The 18,027-nt window shown below is 44.8% G+C and overlaps 1 protein-coding gene across 1 annotated transcript in view; it reads left to right on the top strand.

The window, feature by feature from the left end:
- The window catches only part of PPP6R2 (protein phosphatase 6 regulatory subunit 2), an 876,013-nt gene that overhangs the window by 91,331 nt on the left and 766,655 nt on the right, over positions 1–18,027 (top strand). The window contains exon 2 of the mRNA XM_086918845.1: positions 17,191–17,315. The gene's annotated coding sequence lies outside the window, so the exon portion shown is untranslated. The remainder of the gene's footprint in view (positions 1–17,190; positions 17,316–18,027) is intronic.

Raw genomic sequence — 18,027 nt, 5'->3', positions numbered from 1 at the left:
ACATAGCATAAAAAATCAAAGCATAGGATAGCATAACAAAACATAGCATAACAAAACGAAGCTTAGCATAACAAAACATAGCATAACAAAGAAAAGCATAGCATAACTAAACATAGCGTAACAAAACACAACACATAGCATAGCAAAACATAGCAAAACAACAAAGCCTAGCAAAACACAACACAGCATAGCATAGCAAAACATTGCATAGCATAGCAAAACATTGCATAGCAAAACAAATCATAGCATAGCATAACAAAACATAGCATAGCATAGCATAGCATAGCATAGCATAGCAAAACAAAACATAGCATAGCATAACAAATCAAAGCATAGGATAGCAAAACATAGCATAGCATGGCAAAACAAAACATAGCATAGCATAACAAAACATAGCATAACAAAACAAAGCTTAGCATAAAACATAGCATAACAAAGCATAGCATAGCATAACTAAACATAGCGTAACAAAACACAACACATAGCATAACAAAACATAGCAAAACAACAAAACATAGTATAGCTTAACAAAACACAACATAGCATAGCATAACATAACAAAACATAGCATAGCATAACATAACATAACAAAACATAGCACAGCATAGCATAACATAACAAAACATAGCATAGCATAACATAACATAACAAAACATAGCACAGCATAGCATAACATAACAAAACATAGCATAGCATAGCATAACATATTAAAACATAGCATAGCATAACATAACAAAACATATCATAGCATAACAAATCCTAGCATAGCATAGCATAGCATAGCATAACAAAACAAAGCTTAGCATAGCTTAACAAAACATAGCTTAACAAGGCGTAGCATAACTACGCATAGCATAATAAAACATAGAATAGCATAACAAATCAAAGGATAGGATAGCATAGCATAGCATAGCATAGCAAAACAAAACATAGCATAGCAAAATAAAACCTAGCATAGCATCGCATAACAAAACATAGCATAGCATCGCATAACAAAACATAGCATAGCATAACAAAAAACAGCATAGCATAACAAATCAAAGCATAGGATAGCATAACAAAACAGCGTAGCATAACAAAACATAGCATAACTAAACATAGCGTAACAAAACATAGAAAACAACAAAACATAGCATAGCATAACTAAACACAACAAAGCAGAGCAGAGCATAGCAAAACATAGCATAGCAAAACATAGCATAGCAAAACATAGCATAGCATAACAAAGCATAGCATAACAAATCAAAGCATAGGATAGCAAAGCATAGTATAGCATAGCAAAACAAAGTATAGCAAAACAAAACATAGCATAGCCAAACAAAACATAGCATAGCCAAACAAAACATAGCATAGCCAAACAAAACATAGCATAGCATAACAAAACATAGCATAGCATAACAAATCAAAGCATAGGATAGCAAAACATAGCAAAACAACAAAGCATACATAACAAAACGCAGCATAGCATAGCAAAACATAGCATAGCAAAACATAGCATAGCATAGCAAAACAAAACCTAGCATAGCATAACAAAACATACCATAGCATAACAAATCAAAGCATAGGATAGCATAGCATAGCAAAACAATACATAGCATAGCATAACAAATAAAAGCATAAGATAGCATAGCATAGCAAAACAATACATAGCATAGCATAACAAATAAAAGCATAAGATAGCAAAACATAGCATAGCATAGCAAAACAAAACATAGCATAGCATAACAAAACATAGCATAAAAACAGCACAGCATAACAAATCAAAGCATAGGATAGCATAACAAAACAAAGCTTAGCATAACAAAACATAGCGTAACAACAAAGCATAGCTTAACAAAACACAACAAAGCATAGCATAGCATAACATAACAAAACATAACATAGCATAGCATAACATAGCATAGCATAGCATAACAAATCCTAGCATAGCATAGCAAAACATAGCATTGCATAACAAAACATAGCATAGCATAACAAAACATAGCATAGCATAACAAATCAAAGCATAGGATAGCAAAACACGGCATAGCCTAACAAAACACGGCATAGCCTAACAAAACACGGCATAGCCTAACAAAACACGGCATAGCCTAACAAAACACGGCATAGCCTAACAAAACACGGCATAGCCTAACAAAACACGGCATAGCCTAACAAAACATAGCATAAAAACAGCACAGCATAACAAATCAAAGCATAGGATAGCATAACAAAACAAAGCTTAGCATAACAAAACATAGCGTAACAACAAAGCATAGCTTAACAAAACACAACAAAGCATAGCATAGCATAACATAGCATAGCATAACAAATCCTAGCATAGCATAGCAAAACATAGCATTGCATAACAAAACATAGCATAGCATAACAAAACATAGCATAGCATAACAAATCAAAGCATAGGATAGCAAAACATGGCATAGCCTAACAAAACACGGCATAGCCTAACAAAACACGGCATAGCCTAACAAAACACGGCATAGCCTAACAAAACACGGCATAGCCTAACACAACATGGCATAGCCTAACACAACATGGCATAGCCTAACACAACATGGCATAGCCTAACACAACATGGCATAGCCTAACACAACACAGCACAGCACAGCACAGCACAGCACAGCACAGCACAGCACAACAAATCAAAGCATAGGATAGCAAAACATAGCATAACAAAACAAAGCATAGGATAGCAAAACATAGCATAACAAAACAAAACATAGGATAGCAAAACATAGCATAACAAAACAAAACATAGGATAGCAAAACAAAACATAGCACACAGCATCACTCCGCACCACCACAGCATCACTCAGGTGCACCACAACATCACTATGCGCTACCATAGCATCACTGAACGCCACAGCATCACTCGTTAGCCATCACAACATCACTCAGCGCCACCACAGCATCAATCTGGTCAACCATTCAACAACACCTGGTTCAAATATGTTCTCTAAATGTTTCAAGCATTATTACAAATGTAACAAAAAGATACACTGAACATAATCTTCACAAGTTATTTACAAAACTTTAAGCTATTGCCATTATACATTACAATTACTTTTATTTAAGTATTAATTATTGAAAAAAAATTAAAAGCCATTGTTGTTTGTAATATCAATACATGTAAGTCACGTAAATACAACAAATATTGCATTACAAATGCTATAGGTGTCACATTTGCGAAAGTTGTAACTATTGGCATTGTAAATGACAAAGCTATTAATTTCGCTATTTTCAAAAACAAAACATAAATAAAAAAATTGTTATTTAACATACCAATAGCTCAAACTTTCCTAATGCGAGACCTATTGCTTTGCAAATGCTTGTTGTCTCTTGTTGGTCTTCTCTGGCCCATAGGGATGCCTGGTTTTAAGTCCTGTGGAGCCTGCCATCGCAATATGGCGGTGGCGGACCCCCACGACATCTGTCTCTACTGCCTGGCGGGCGACCACGACTCCTTGTACTGTCTGGACTGTCTGGCAATTGCCCTGAAGGCCTTGAGGAAACTGCGCCGGAAGTTGCTTGAAGTACGGCGCTCGGTCTAGTGCCGTTCGCTGTCCAGGGGCCATTCTCGTGAACGCTCGCGGGACCACCATCACCGCTCCTCGGACTGCAAGTCTTCACCCTCAGATTCGGGTAAGAATTGACACAAAAAGAAGTCAAAGAAGCGTTGTTACTCTCGGGCGTCCCCCCGTCGGTCCTCGGATGCGGACAAGGGGGCAGGAGCCTGGGAGTCCCGCGGCCTACCCGTCCGTCGGTGACTCCCGCACAGGTACAAGAGTTTCCTGCTGCCATGGACTGCCCGTTTAGGCCTCTGGTTCCCGCCGGTGCGCCTTTCGGCCCCGCGGTCCCGTGTCAGGATCCTGCTGGGCAGTCTACTCCACCGGCGGCTCCGGCCCCGGCGGTGCCATAGGATCCTGCGCTGTCGGCTCTGGCACCAAGAGGTCCTAAGCTGGCGGATCTGGCCCCAGCGCCGCCCTCTGCTCCGCCTGTGGTGCCGCAGTGGATGCCGTTGGTTCCGCCTCAGCCCCGGTTCCTGGACGGTTGTGTCTGCGCCAGGAATCCGAATTGGGACATGGCCCCGGTTCGGCCTCGGCCGGTGCTGTTCCCGACACCGTGTGTTCCTCTCCCGGTCCCTGCGCCGCAACCGCGGTCTGCACCGCTCACGACGGAGGCTGAGGACGACTGGGAGGGGTTTGAGGACCCTCTTGCTTGTCAGTGCAACTCCGAGCAGGATTGGGCGGACGACTTGGAAGAGGTCGGCGGCCTAGACGTCTCCTCTGACCAGGGGTTTGCCACTCCCCTGTCCACTATGCAGGAAGGTGCCTCTTATACGGTGGTGCTTCGTTGGGCAGCTGAGGTGCTTAACCTTGATCTCCCTACGGTGGCCCTGAAAACGAATCCCCTCACTGAAGTGCTCCAGTCGGGGTCCACTTCATCGGAGCCACTGCTTCAGTTTAATGACGCCCTCACTGATGTCTTACTGGGCACTTGGTTGCAGCCGGTCACAGGGACGCCTGTGGATAAGAATGTGGCCAGGCGTCCTCGCCCGGCGCCGGGTGATGCTGCCTTTCTGACCACTCATCCTATGCCTTTCCCACAGCTCCGCCATATAAGGACTCTAAGAAGCTGGAGCAGTTCAGCAAGCGGTTGTTCTCTTCGGCCAGCTTGGGGCTGCATTCGGTGAACACCGCATGTCTATTGGGCTGCTATTCCCACACGGTGTGGCAATCCGTTGCTGAGGTGTTGCCTCAGTGTCCTGAAGAGGTCCAGTCTGTGCTGTCCCAGGCTGTGACCGAGGGTAAGGACGCGGCTAAATTTGCCATTCGTTGTGGCTTGTATACCTCGGACTCTCTCAGTAGGGCAACTTCCACGACTGTGCTACTTCGTCGTCGCTCCTGGTTGAGATCTACCAGGTTCTCCCCGGATGTCCAGAGCTCGCTCATGGACCAGCCAAGTCCTTAAGCTTTTCTGCCACGCGCCCTGCCACGTCTACTTTTCACTCCTTTTGTGGTAAGGGAAGGGGCGCCCATGCCCGCTCGTTCAGTCACAAGCCTGCGCAGAACCAAACTCAGCGTGGCCGTGGGTGCGGAGGCCGCTCTGGCGGCTCCGGGGGCTTGCATGAGGGCCTGTCCACCTCCGCCTGCCTTGAAGCCTTCCTAGTCCGAGCTTCGGGGCGCACCCCACGCCGGTGGGTGGCAGTATTTGTCATCTCCTTCCCCATTGGCCTTCTGTCTCTTCGAAACAGGTGGGTGCTGCAACTTGGCTGGAGAGGTTACTCCTGGCCCTTCCAGTCTACCGCCCCGGCCATGCCACCTCGGTTCCACCACATGTGGGTGGATCACTTTGCGCTTCTCCAGCAGGAAGTCATGTTGTTCCCACTACTTTCTGGTCCCTAAGAAGGCCAAGGGGTGCTTGCGCCCCATCTTGGACCTCAGGAACGTCAATCGCTTCCTCAAGAAGGAGAAGTTCAAGATGTTGACTCTGGCTCAGGTCTTGGCTGCCCTTGACCCTGGAGACTGGATGGTAGCATTGGACTTGCAGGGTGCCTATTTTCACATACTCGTCCTGCTGGCCCACCTGCGTTACCTGTGGTTCACGTTAGGCCGGGAGCATTTTCAGTTTGCCGTGCTCCCCTTTGGCCTTACCAGCGCCCCTCGGGTGTTCACAAAAGTGATGGCTGTTGTCCCAGCTCAGCTGCGCAGGTCAGGGGTGTCTTCACCTACCTTGACGACTGGTTGTTGAAGGTGGGCTCACCCCAGGCAGTTGTCACCCACCTCCAGACTATGGCAGACGACCTGCATTTGCTGGGGTTTTCCATCAACGTGCCAAGTCGCACCTGAGCCCCTCTCAGACGCTCCCTTTCATCGGAGCGGTTTTGGATTCGACGCGGTTTCGGGTTTATCCTCCTGAACAGCGAGTCTGGGATATTCAGGCTATGATTCCGATCTTTCGGCCTCTATCCCGGGTTTCGGTCAGGATGACCCTTCGTGCTCCTGGGCCTGGCGGCCGCCTGCATCCTGCTAGTACAACATGCCAGATGGCATATGCGGGCTCTGCAGTGGGACCTGAAGTTCCAGTGGGCACAGGATCAGGGCATCCTGTCCGATCACATCCAGATCTCAGAGGGCGCTGCACGACAATTGCAATGGTGGCTCACGAATCGCGATTAGGTCAATGGCAGAACCCTCTCCCTTCCCCAACCGGAGCACACAGTGGTGACGGATGTGTCCCTCCTGGGATGGGGTGGGCACTTGGGAGAGGCGGAGATCAAAGGCCTCTGGTTTCCGGTGGAGTCACGACTCAATATCCACCTTTTGGAGCTTCAGGAGATCCGACTTGCACTGAAGGCATTCCTTTCCTCTGTCCGGGGAAGTGTGGTGCAGGTGTTCACTGACACCCACCACCATGTGGTATTGCAACAAACAGGGCGGGTGGGGTCCTGAACCCTATGTCAGGAGGCTCTGCACCTCTGGACATGGCTGGAACATCAAGGCTTTTCCTTGGTGTTTCAACACCTGGCAGGTTCTTTGAACACCTGGGTGGACGAACTCAGCTGCCGGTGCTTGATGGATCACGAATGGCATCTGAACTCGGACGTGGCGGAAGGTCTTTTTCTGCAGTGTGGAGAGCCTTGGTTAGATCTATTCGACACCGAAGATAACGCGCAGTGTCCTCAGTTCTGCGTGTTGTAATATCCAAGGCGGCACTCACTAGGCAACGCTTTTCGTCGCGAGTGGAGTTGCGGTCTGTTGTACGCCTTTCCACCTATACCACTTATGCCCAGAATGCTGAAGAAGATTCAGCGCGACCGGGCCAAAGTCATTCTTGTGGCTCCGGATTGGGAATGAAGATACTGGTACCCCGAGCTACTCAGCATAGCGATTGATCCCCTGATCCGACTGCCTCTTCGGGAGGACCTTCTGTAGCAGCAGCAGGGGACGGTCCTCCCCCCTAACATGCCCAGCCTCCACCTCCATGCGTGCAGATTGAGCGGAGACAGTTGACAGCTTTCGATCTTTCTCCCGAAGTCTGTGATGTCATTCGGGCAGCCAGATGTCCCTCCACAAAAACTGTATACGCCTGCAGGTGGAACAAGTTTGGGGCATGGCGCACAGCGAAGGCTGTGGATCCCCTTTCTGCCTCTTTCGGAGGTCCTTTTGTTCCTTCTTTCTTTGGCCCAGCAGGGCTCTGCTCTGAGCACTATCAAAGGTTATCTTTTGGCCATCTCCGCCTTTCTACGGCTTCCAGATCAGCCTTCTCTTTTTAAGTCCCCGGTTGTTAACAGTTTTCTGAAAGGCATTTCGCATACGCTTCCTCCCGTGCCGTTCATCATGCCTCAATGGGACTTGAACCTTGTCTTGACATATCTGATGTGCGCTCCCTTCGAGCCCCTTCATAACTGTCCTTTGTGTCTTCTCACTCTTAAGAGTGCTATCCTGGTAGCTATCACCTCTGCCAGAAGAGTGAGTGAGCTCCAGGCTCTTACTTCTAAACCTCCTTTCCTTTCCCTTCATCCGGTTAAGGTGGTTCTGAGGACCAGTCCTTCTTTCTTGCCAAAGGTTGTCACGCCCTTCCACATCGGGCAGACCATCACTATGCCCACCTTCTTTCTGCCTCCGCATCCTTCCAAAGAGGAAGAGGGGCTCGACTGTCTGGACCCAAAACGTGTGCTCTCCTACCTGAGCCGCACACATCCGTGTGGATGACCAGCTCTTTGTTGCCGACGTGGGCGCCAAAAAAGGTCGGGCGTGCACAAACCGACCATCTCTCGGTGGGTCGTTCTCTGCATCAAGGCCTGTTTCTCGTTTGCTAGGAAGGAACCTCCTGTGGGGCTGCGTGCCTATTCCACAAGGGCAACTGCAGCAATTACTGCTTTAAGACGTGGCGTTCCCTTGTAGGACATTTGTCAGGCAGCTACGTGGGCTTCGCTGCACACATTTACCAAGCATTACTGCCTTGACAGTCTAGTCTGGAGAGACGGCTTTTTTGGTTGTTCTGTTCTCTGTGACTTTCTGGTGTAATCTTATTCGCAGACCCACCACCGGGGTTGGTATTGCTGAGGTATCTATTCTAAGGTAAAGAATCTATCACAAATGTGTCTCTTTCAGATGCACAAGTTCCTACTTGTGTAACAATATATCTGTAAGAGACATTAGTTAGAGATAGATTCCTTACCGCCCCATCCATCCTCCCCGTTCTGCGAACTGAATACTAGGGTTAAGGACATCCCTTTCAGGGTCCTAGTTTCATGGCACCAGTCATCAGTTTCTTACTTGGCTCTGCGTTCCTGGCACGGAAAGTCGTGTACAGAACTGACGTCCGCGCGCATGGGTGGCACCTAAGTGGTCTCCGTGACGTCATCTCGACGCATACGACGCCAGCGACGGATGCAGAGCCGCACAACACCACCCACTGACGCGCAGGGGTACTGCTAACAAAACTTTCCGGATCCAGTCTGACAGCTGGGGATATTCTAATGTTAGGAATCTATCACTAACTAATGTCTCTTACAGATATATCGTTACACAAGTAGTAACTTGTGCTTTAGGTTTGTGTAAGACATTGCATTATTATTTTGGGTAGGTGACTACCCATCTCAAGAAATAATTGAAAAGTGAACCCTTAAAGTCATTCATTTAACCTGAGCTCAACCCTCTGGTAGCTGTGGCAGAGAGCAGAGATGCTTAACTTTGTACAGTGTAAAGTATTTATGCAGTACCAAGACTGTCATAAAGTCGAAATGCAACACAATACAAATCCCAAATTGAATTATAAGAATAGAGCAAAATGTAATAAGCAGAATGAAACAAAACTTTTAAAATTCATATCTCTAGATCGCCGCAACGCTTTTTAACATTTTGAAGTAGGAATAGCTCCAAGAACCCTAAAATGCCTATTGTAGACCAGGACCTAAGCACAATTTGAGCCTGGGCAAGATGGAGCATGGGTCGAAGACACAACCAGGTCAAAGATTTTACCTTCTTACTTTAGTTTTTTGATTTCCAATCCACCCCAGGAGTACACCCCAAAATCCCGCGGGAGACTCGCAGGGTGTCGAACAGAAGCCAAACAGCAGGGTGCAGTCCAAGTCCAGTTGTCACAGGTCAAGTGGGCCGCTTCCAGCCTGTTGCTTCTCTGTAGGTTAAAAAGTAGGTCAGCCTTATGACCCTTGGAATCTTTGTCTTGAGTACAAGAGGAAGAGCAGGTCCAGTCTTCTAGTCTTGTCTCAGGTCTCAGACAGTAGAATCAGCCATCTTCTATTCTTCTGCACATCCAGGGGTGTTCTGAAGTGGGTGCCTGGAGGTACCACGTTTATGCCTTGCACGAGCTAGTGGGTTGGAATAACTCCTGGGCACGCCATATCCAATAGGGTTAAAGTTCCTGTAGCCAACCCTACTCACTATGAGCATTTTCAAGGGGGAAGACTTCTTCAGACACACCAAACGTAGGGTCTGAGGGTCCGTGGGGATGTGTGTGTGTGGTGTTAGTGTGTGTATCGTATTGTAGTAATCCTAGTATCCTTCACATCTAACACTAAAATCTAGTTTGGACCGGTCAAACCCCAGATGCTGAAGTCTGGCCTATTTATTCCTGCACACTCCAAGATGGCCTTGTTCTTGACAACTAGGACTCTTCTATTTCCTTGTCTTAATGAGCTTTTTAAATGTATTGCTGATTTTATCTCTACTGGAATGTACGGTTCATCCTGCTCCTTTCTTTACTAGCTCTGCTATTCCTGACAAAACTTTTTACTTGATTTATTCTGTCTCTCATCTACGGCTAGCGTTGCACCTTGATTCCTTCACACTAAGATGGCCACTCTTTTGACAATCAGGAGTCTCTCCTCCATTTCCATATCCCCAATCACATGACCTAGTTTTTCCAATTGGAAGTGCTTTAAATATGGCTTCCTCTCAGTTCAGTCATTGCTGTGACCAGCAACACTCCTGTTGTGACAGACTGAAGACTGGAGACTGTAAGCACGCTCGCCTTATTTACTCGCCCTCCTATCACAGGCTACGTTTCCAATCCTTATCTATCCCTCCACTTCCTTCCCACAGCATGGTTCCGGAACCTTACTTGAGACCGCATCCGCGGCTTGGTTTACTAAATTTACATTCTGGATCTTCCCTAACCGGTAAGCCTGGGCACCACACATGCCGTGGTTCTTCCGACTTGTTGGTCTCTCATCCCTAACCACCCCACTACTCCTTCCCTTTAGCACTGGCGCAAGAATCTAACTCGGAGTCCGCACAAGCGGCTTGCTCCAACTTGAACTATCATCACCTTGAAACCCTGCTACCCGGTAAGCCCGCTCTCCCTGCAAGCCGCGGTTTCTTCCAACCTATATACTTCCCTTTATTAATATAAATTCTACCCATTGTAGGTCTCAGCCTTTCGGTACGTCACCCCTCGTACTTGCCCGAGACCTTTACTTATACGGTCCCACGCTGGTCACTCTCTATCTTGCCTTCAAAGGCAGCCTGGCCATTGATGCAGGGTAAACTGATCTCATCTTACCTCTCAGGTCCCCCATGCAATAGCATTAATGCGCTTCTCTAACTTTTGAAAATTCTGTAATTTCCCTGTAACTGCCACATACCACATGGCTGCAAATAAGGCTATTTTCACCCCTTGAAAATACCCTTGCCAAATTTCGCTTCCATCCTGATCATTGGCATCCTTTTTTCCTTTCATCTGTCTCCTCGCATCACCCTTTCTAGAATTTTTCACTGCACGTTTATTTTCAAGTGCTTGTTTCTAAATGGAGGAGCCTCGCGCATATAAACCGGAAATTTCACTATAGGCAATCTCACGAGCACCTTGGCGTACGCCGAATTCCCCTTGTATGTAAATTTAACTCCTTTTCTTCCTTCAATTTCTCCCATTGTTCTAGCAATTACGTCATATGCAAACAGGCATGCTTATTAAAATGTCCTGAAGACGATCCCAGTATTTTCTTAAGTGATCAAAACGCTGTCGACACCTTGTACAACATATACGCTTGTTTAAAATGTCCTAATTTTGGTGTAATGGAGTCTACTGTATATTCTGTTCTATGAGAAATGTGCTGAAAACAAACATTTTCCCTTGCCTGAGCCCCTCACTTTAGGTTGTATTTATTATTTATTTAAGAGTTTTATATAGCGCTAGCAAGACCTGAGGGTATCAGAGCGCTTTACATCCAGTATCATATTCAGTCAATACAAAAATAACAGTAAATACACAGTTCAAACATAGAAAGTAATAATATTAAGCATATTGATTTGTGACCAATACAGATCAGGGAGGGGTGACAAAGGAGTGAGACAGGAGGTAGGTAAAGTGGGGGCCTTCTAATCGAGATGATTGTATTTTGCAATGTGCGAGATTCCCTGTTGAGTCAGCTAAACCGTTCGGACAAGTTCAGTTGAGAAATAAGTCTTTGAGCAGGCTTTTGAATTTTGGAAAGGATGGGTTAGTCCTGATATGGACTAGGATGGAGTTTCAAATGTGGGCACGTTTCCAGAGAAGGAGCGTGATGAGGCCTTTTGTTTACGAGTTTTTGGAGGAATGAGAAGTAGCATGTTGGTACCCCTGAGGTTCCTTGTCTGAACGGCTTTGAAGAGTTTGGAGGCTAGGTATGCCGGTTTACCAGTATGCAGGGCTTTGTGTGTGAGAGAGGTGGTTCTAAAGCTGGTGTGCATTTCGATTGGGAGCCATTTAAGTTCTCTGAGAGCAGGAGAGATGTGCTCGTATTTCTTAACTCCAGTGATCATCCTGGCTGCTGCTTTTAGAGTTGTTCTGAGGGGGGCTAAGTGAAATTTTGCTGTGCCTGTGAGGGTTGCATTCCCGTAGTCCATTCTGGACAATACCAGTGTTTGAGTAGCTCGTTTGAGGCCATTGGGAGGGATGAAGGGTTTTATTTTGTGGAGCAGTTTCAGGTAGAGAAAAGCTCTCTTTACCTTATTCGTGATGTGTTTACCCATGTCTAAGTTTGGGTCCAGAGTGATTCCCAGAGATTTTACGGAGTCTGCCGGGGTGAGAATGCAATTGAGGGCATCAATGGTTTTTAGCCATTCTGTGATTTGGTGGGTCTGCTCTTTGTTGGAGATTATGTTGATTTCCGTCTTATCTTGGTTGAGTTTCAGGTGGTTGAGGGCTCGCCAGTTTGGACTTCTTTTAGGGTAGTGTTTAGACTCTGAATATCGTTAATGGAGGCAGTTTCTAAGTAGATCTGGGTGTCGTTAGCATATAGGTGGAAGGGGATGTTGGCTATTTTGAGAATATTGGTGAGGGGTTCCATGTATATGTTGAACAGGGATGGGGAGAGAACTGATCCTTGTGGTACACCCCTGCTTACAGGGAGTAGGCCGGATGTGCAGTTGTTAATTTGTATTCTTTGGGTGCGGTTTTGCAGGAAGTAAACCACTGTAAGACCACCTCCTGTGCTCGTACCCTTTCTCGCAGTGCATTGATGAGCAGTGTGTGGTCTACCTTGTCGAAGGCTGACGATAGGTCTAGGAGTAAGAGTAGACCGCATCGGCCAGTGTCTAGTGATTTGTGATCATCATCTATGACATTCAGGATCACTGTCTTTTTGCTACAACCTTTTCTGAAGCCCGATTGGTGAGTGTCAAGGATGTTGTTGCTGTCAATGAGTTGGGTGAGTTGTAGGAGAACACATCTTTCCAGGATTTTGGCTAAAAACAGAAGATTGGAGACCGGTCTGAAGTTATTGAGATCGTTTGGCTCAGAGCCAGTGTTTTTATTAACGGTGTGGCTTGACCAATTTTGACACAGTCTGGCACGACTCCGGTTCTGAGGGAGCTATTTATAATCTTGGTCCAGATCGGGGCAAGGGTAAGTTTGAGCTTTTTCGCCAGTTGGGCAGGGATGGGGTCTGAAAAGTGTGCCAAAGGTTTGGCACTGGTAATCAATTTGGTGATTTCTGCTTCTGAGATGGGATCGAAAGATTTCCAGTAGTTGGAGGGGTCCCTGGGTGGGTTATGGTCCTCTTTGCAGGGGGCCTGGCTTACGTTGGGTGACCGGCAGTAGTTGTTCAGGGAGAGCTCAATCTTAGTCATTTTCTCATTAAAGAAATTGGCAAAGTTATTACACAGGACTTTGGAGTCCTTCACTGAGGATGAGGGGGGTTTAGATGTCTGTTATCTAATGAGATTAAAGAGTTCTTTGGGACGATTTTTGACATTGTTTAGTGCCTCAAACAAGATTGTCGTTTTTTCCTTCTGGATGTGTTTTTTATATTCCCTGAATTCAGATTGGAGTAGGTCGAGGTGGATTAAGGTTGGGTTGTTTCGCCAGTCTTTTTGATCTCATAAGTGTCTTCTTTTCGAGTTTAGGTCTGTGTTGAACCAAGATCTCAAAGGAATGCTCCCGATTTATTTATTTATTTTGTTTCAAGGGGGCTATTTGGTCATGAATGGAGGTCATTGTTGTATTGTAGTGCGAGATAAGTTCAGTTCTCGACAGACTGCATGGGGTGATGGGAAGGAGTGAGCTTAGCCTTTCTTCCAGGTTGGCAAGGGGAATCTTTTCTTAGATTTCTCACCCATTGAGGGGGTTCCTGTGTATGGGGTAGGCGGTGGAACTGCTGGTTGAGGTGGAATAGAATGATATGGTGGTCTGACCAGTCAACAGAAAGGATGTGTTCTATGGTGATTGTATCTTTGTGTGCTATGATGCCATCTAGAATTGAGCCCCTGTTGTGGGTTTGTTCGATGCAGTGTTGGGTAGGATTGTTGTTGTGTAGAAGTTTCTTCAGGGATTGGATCAGAGAGTTGCTTTAGTCGTTCCAGTGTAGGTTGAGGTCACCTAGTATTATGCTGTTGGAGTCTTAGAGAGCAATGCGTTATCAGGTCGGAAAGGTGTTCTCCGAATGTCTAGGTGTTGCCTGGAGGATGGTAGCTTAGATGGCAGTATAGCGTTTTGTTTTCCCTAGTCTTAATGGTGGCGGTTAGATATTCGAATGGGTTATATTTGAAGGATTCCGTTACAGAGATGTTGCTCTTGTGGATGATAGCAACACCCCCACCACAGTGGTTTGCTCTGTCTTTATTGAAGACTGAGAACCCTGGTGGGACCAGCATGTCCATGATTAGGGAGGAGGACTCCTTTTAACCAAGTTTCTGTAATGAACGTGAGGTCAATGTCATTGGTGAGGATGGTTTCTGCCAGTTCTGTTGCATACTTGGTGGCCGATCTGCAGTTTATGAGCATGCATTATGATAAAAGGAAGGATCAGAATGTTTTGCTTTCTTGTTTCTCATAGACTTTTCAAGCATAACATTATTTGGTGTGGGTGGGGAGGTACGTAGTTGTCAGAGTTGAAATTCCTGGTGTAACAAACAATCGCAGAAATAACTGCAGGTCTGCCTGAGAAAAGTGGTCAGTAAAAAATACAAGAGGATAAGACTTTGAACACACTTTAAGTAAACAGTATTGTTTATCTACAAGCATGCCTGCAGGCCAGAAGTGCAAAAGTGCACAATGTAACTCCACATCATGCACCGTTTTGTTTCAGCATAAAGGCATGCCTGCACCCATCACAGTGTACCTAAGAAGTTCAAGTCTGCAACATACCACTAATTAATTTGTGTTCTATACAGTGCTACAAGCCACTGACCACTAACTCAGTGTATGCAGTCAAGGAGAGAGGAACCCGAAATTTGCTTTAGTGGGGCAGGAAAGCAATTCTAACCAAATAAGAGGTTTAAAAAAAATAAAAAAAGCTCTATACACTGCGACCTAAACAGCAAAATCTTATGTTAGGGCACAAATGAAACCTAGCCTGTGAAGTAAAGTATATAGTTCAGGAAATTCAGAAACGCAGAAAAAGTACATGGACCTTGCAGGACTTGAAACATCATACAAATGTTACTAGATCTGCAGGTCTAGTAACTTGAATAATCTACTAGACCTAACTAATGTTATTGACCTGTAAACTGGCCTCCAATTTTGTGAATCTAGGAAAATATATATTTTTTTCACAGAGCCGTTTTTTTCTTCATTATCGCACCTAAGAGCACCTTCAAATATGCGAGTTCAGCATTTCTGCTGTACAAACAACTTTTTTAAAATTTATTAGACTCAATGTTTGCTTGAGGTGTAATAAGAATTGAGCCCACATATAGGGTACACATAAGAACACAGTTTACCAGAACGGGGTTGCTGCACCACTTCTCTTGAACTGCTCATCTGCCTTTGACACAGTTGACCATGACACTAATACAAAGACTCTACAGACCGGTACATAGGGGACTGCTCTCGAGTGGATCACATCCTACCGTCACAACAGAACTAATGTCATCCTAACCCCCCCCTTTCTCTTCCAAACCATACTTCACAAAAGCAGGGGTCCTTCAAGGCTCCATCATCTTACCCATGTTGTTTAACAATCTACATGAAGTCATTACCGGCACTGATCAATGAATTTCACCTCACATGCTATAACTATGCAGATGACACACAAATACTCCTTAAACTGGGAAGCCCCAAAGACATTGGAAACTCACACATTTTCAGTTGCCTTAGAGCAGTTGATGCGTGGATGACATGGAGCCTTCTCAAACTGAACGCTTTCAAAACTGAAACACTCACATGTGGCGATTGGAAAAATTATGACCCACTTGCCGCTTGGCCGGATGATCTGGGAACACCACCTAAAGTATCTATGGAAGAAAGAAACCACAGAATTACCTTGGACTTCAAGCGGTCAATGAATTATCAAATGGACAAACGAACTAGCAAGGTCCAGCTTCATTACTAAAAAAAAAACCTCTGCGAAGCATCTTTCCCCCATCTGGGATTTCCACACAACGTCCAGGCTACTGTCTCAACTCGATTACGCCAATCGCCTCTACCATGGATCATCTTTAGCACTATGAATAAAACTCTGCTGCCAGACTACTCTTACACATATACAGCCACAAGCCCAGATTTCCCCTGCCTTGAAGGCCCTACATTCTGTACGGTTACCAGAAGATCTACATTCCAGCTGCTTTGTATCACCCACAAAGTGACACATGAACAGGACTGTTCTTCATCAGGAATAAAATCACCAAATACGCTCAAAGGAACCTCCACTCCAGATTGTCACCTCACCTCAAAATCCCACCATACAAGAAAAAAAAACATAGGCCGCACATCCGTCTTTGTTCAAGCACCCAAACTATGGAACTCTTTACCTCCAAACATAAGATCCATGAATAACTAATCTTCAGAAGACTACTCAAGAGTTTGCTCTTCCCCACATAATCATCATACTCAAAGATGAATATACAGCATATCCCGGTGTATATAGGCAGTTATTTGGATTATATGTGTACCTAGATAGGTGTATTCCTTTGTATAAATGTGTATAATAATCATGTTTATAAATATATAGATATTAATTAGTTCTGCTTAACAAATGAACATATGACATGGTTAGGTTCTACGTTTAATATGTATATAGGTCACTGCATAAATAAGTACATTTTATCATAACTATCCACTTACAATTGCTTCACTATTAAAGGAAAATGTTTCCTTATAAAAACAAATAAATTAGCTTAAAGTACAGCAACACTTGAAAGTCTTGGTTTATGATCTATAACTAAGATCTAGATACATTACCTTACCTATACATATGTACCTTCCATGTACTGTGCATCTTTAAATTTATTATTTTACTCCTATGTCCGCATCTCCAAGGAACTACCCTATACCTCACCCTATACCGTTCTCCATATATACTGTCTTTCTTGCTAAAGTTGGATACAGGCTTGTGTCCCACTTAAAACTGCTTCTTGTTTATTCTTTGTACATATTGAATTGATTGCACATTAAATATCTGTCCAGCTGGACAGATTTCTACAATTATAGCACTGATTGAGTCTATATTTATTATCTTTCAACTATTTTTAGGTCTCGCCTGCTCTAGGAGGACCTTTAGCCATCGGTCTTCACTTTTCAAGCACTACACTCATGCTTGTGGAGGCATCCACCTTGTGGGAGCGCCAAGCACGAGTGTGTAAAGGCATTTTTGTTGCTGAACAAAAAAATATTTACTGCCTTGTTCAATTGCGCGACGTTTGAAGCAGTTTCACTTCAGCACTCTGGTGGAAATATGCCTTACATGCTTACAAGCGTGAACCAAACACCATGTTACATTATTGTCCTTCCTTTATTTCAATGCAGAGGGACGACGTTTTCACCTTCCATTCAAATCACTTTCTACTGCGACCGTGCCCATCTGCAAACTCTGCTGAGGTTCCTGTGAAACTCCTGCTGCCACCTGTAGCATAACTGCCAGCATTTCACAGGTAAGTAACTATACCAGCCGATGAAGATCAACTGAGTGGAGACCCCTGCCTTTGTTTCCAGGAGCTGACATTGCATCCTTGTTTTGTGTTTACTCTACTTGCCAATTCCCATACACTGTGCTAAGATAACATTACGAAACTAGTCATCGCTGAGGTTGTAGTGCTACACATTCCATGTTAAGCCCATTACCGTTTTACTAGTAATGATGGAAACTCGTTTCATAAGTGTGTCCGATTTATCCATTGAGTTGTGTCCAATAGAACCTCTTTGTTTACCTGCACTCAGTGGTTGTGAAAGTGTAGAATAACTAAGTTGAATGACATCGCTAATACTTCCTGAAAGTTCCATTTTTGTTGTTTCCGATCATATATTGCAAGCATTATTGTAAATCATACCACTTGATGAATCCTATCCTGTACTTAGTTGATAGGACACGTGGTACAGCTATTTGCCATTAATTTCCAACAAGCAATACCTGCATTCTATTTTGTTCACCTTCCTCGTTTGAGAACTCTAACTAGCTTAATATGGGAATTGTGTGACTCCAGGAAAATACCTCTTGTGAAAGTAAAAGGAGGCCTATGTTGAGTCGTGCCCAGCAGTCTCCATTTCAATAATAGTTACTGCCTGCCCCTTAAACAATTGTACAATTTTTCACGTCCATATGGCAAAAGGAGCAGTGCGTATTTTGTAATTCCATTGTCCTTATGC

Source organism: Lissotriton vulgaris, chromosome 1_1, assembly GCF_964263255.1.
Source record: "Lissotriton vulgaris chromosome 1_1, aLisVul1.2, whole genome shotgun sequence".
Lineage (NCBI taxonomy): Eukaryota > Metazoa > Chordata > Amphibia > Caudata > Salamandridae > Lissotriton > Lissotriton vulgaris.
Note: the sequence above shows the minus strand (reverse complement) of the source record. Positions and strands in the feature narration are given on the sequence as shown.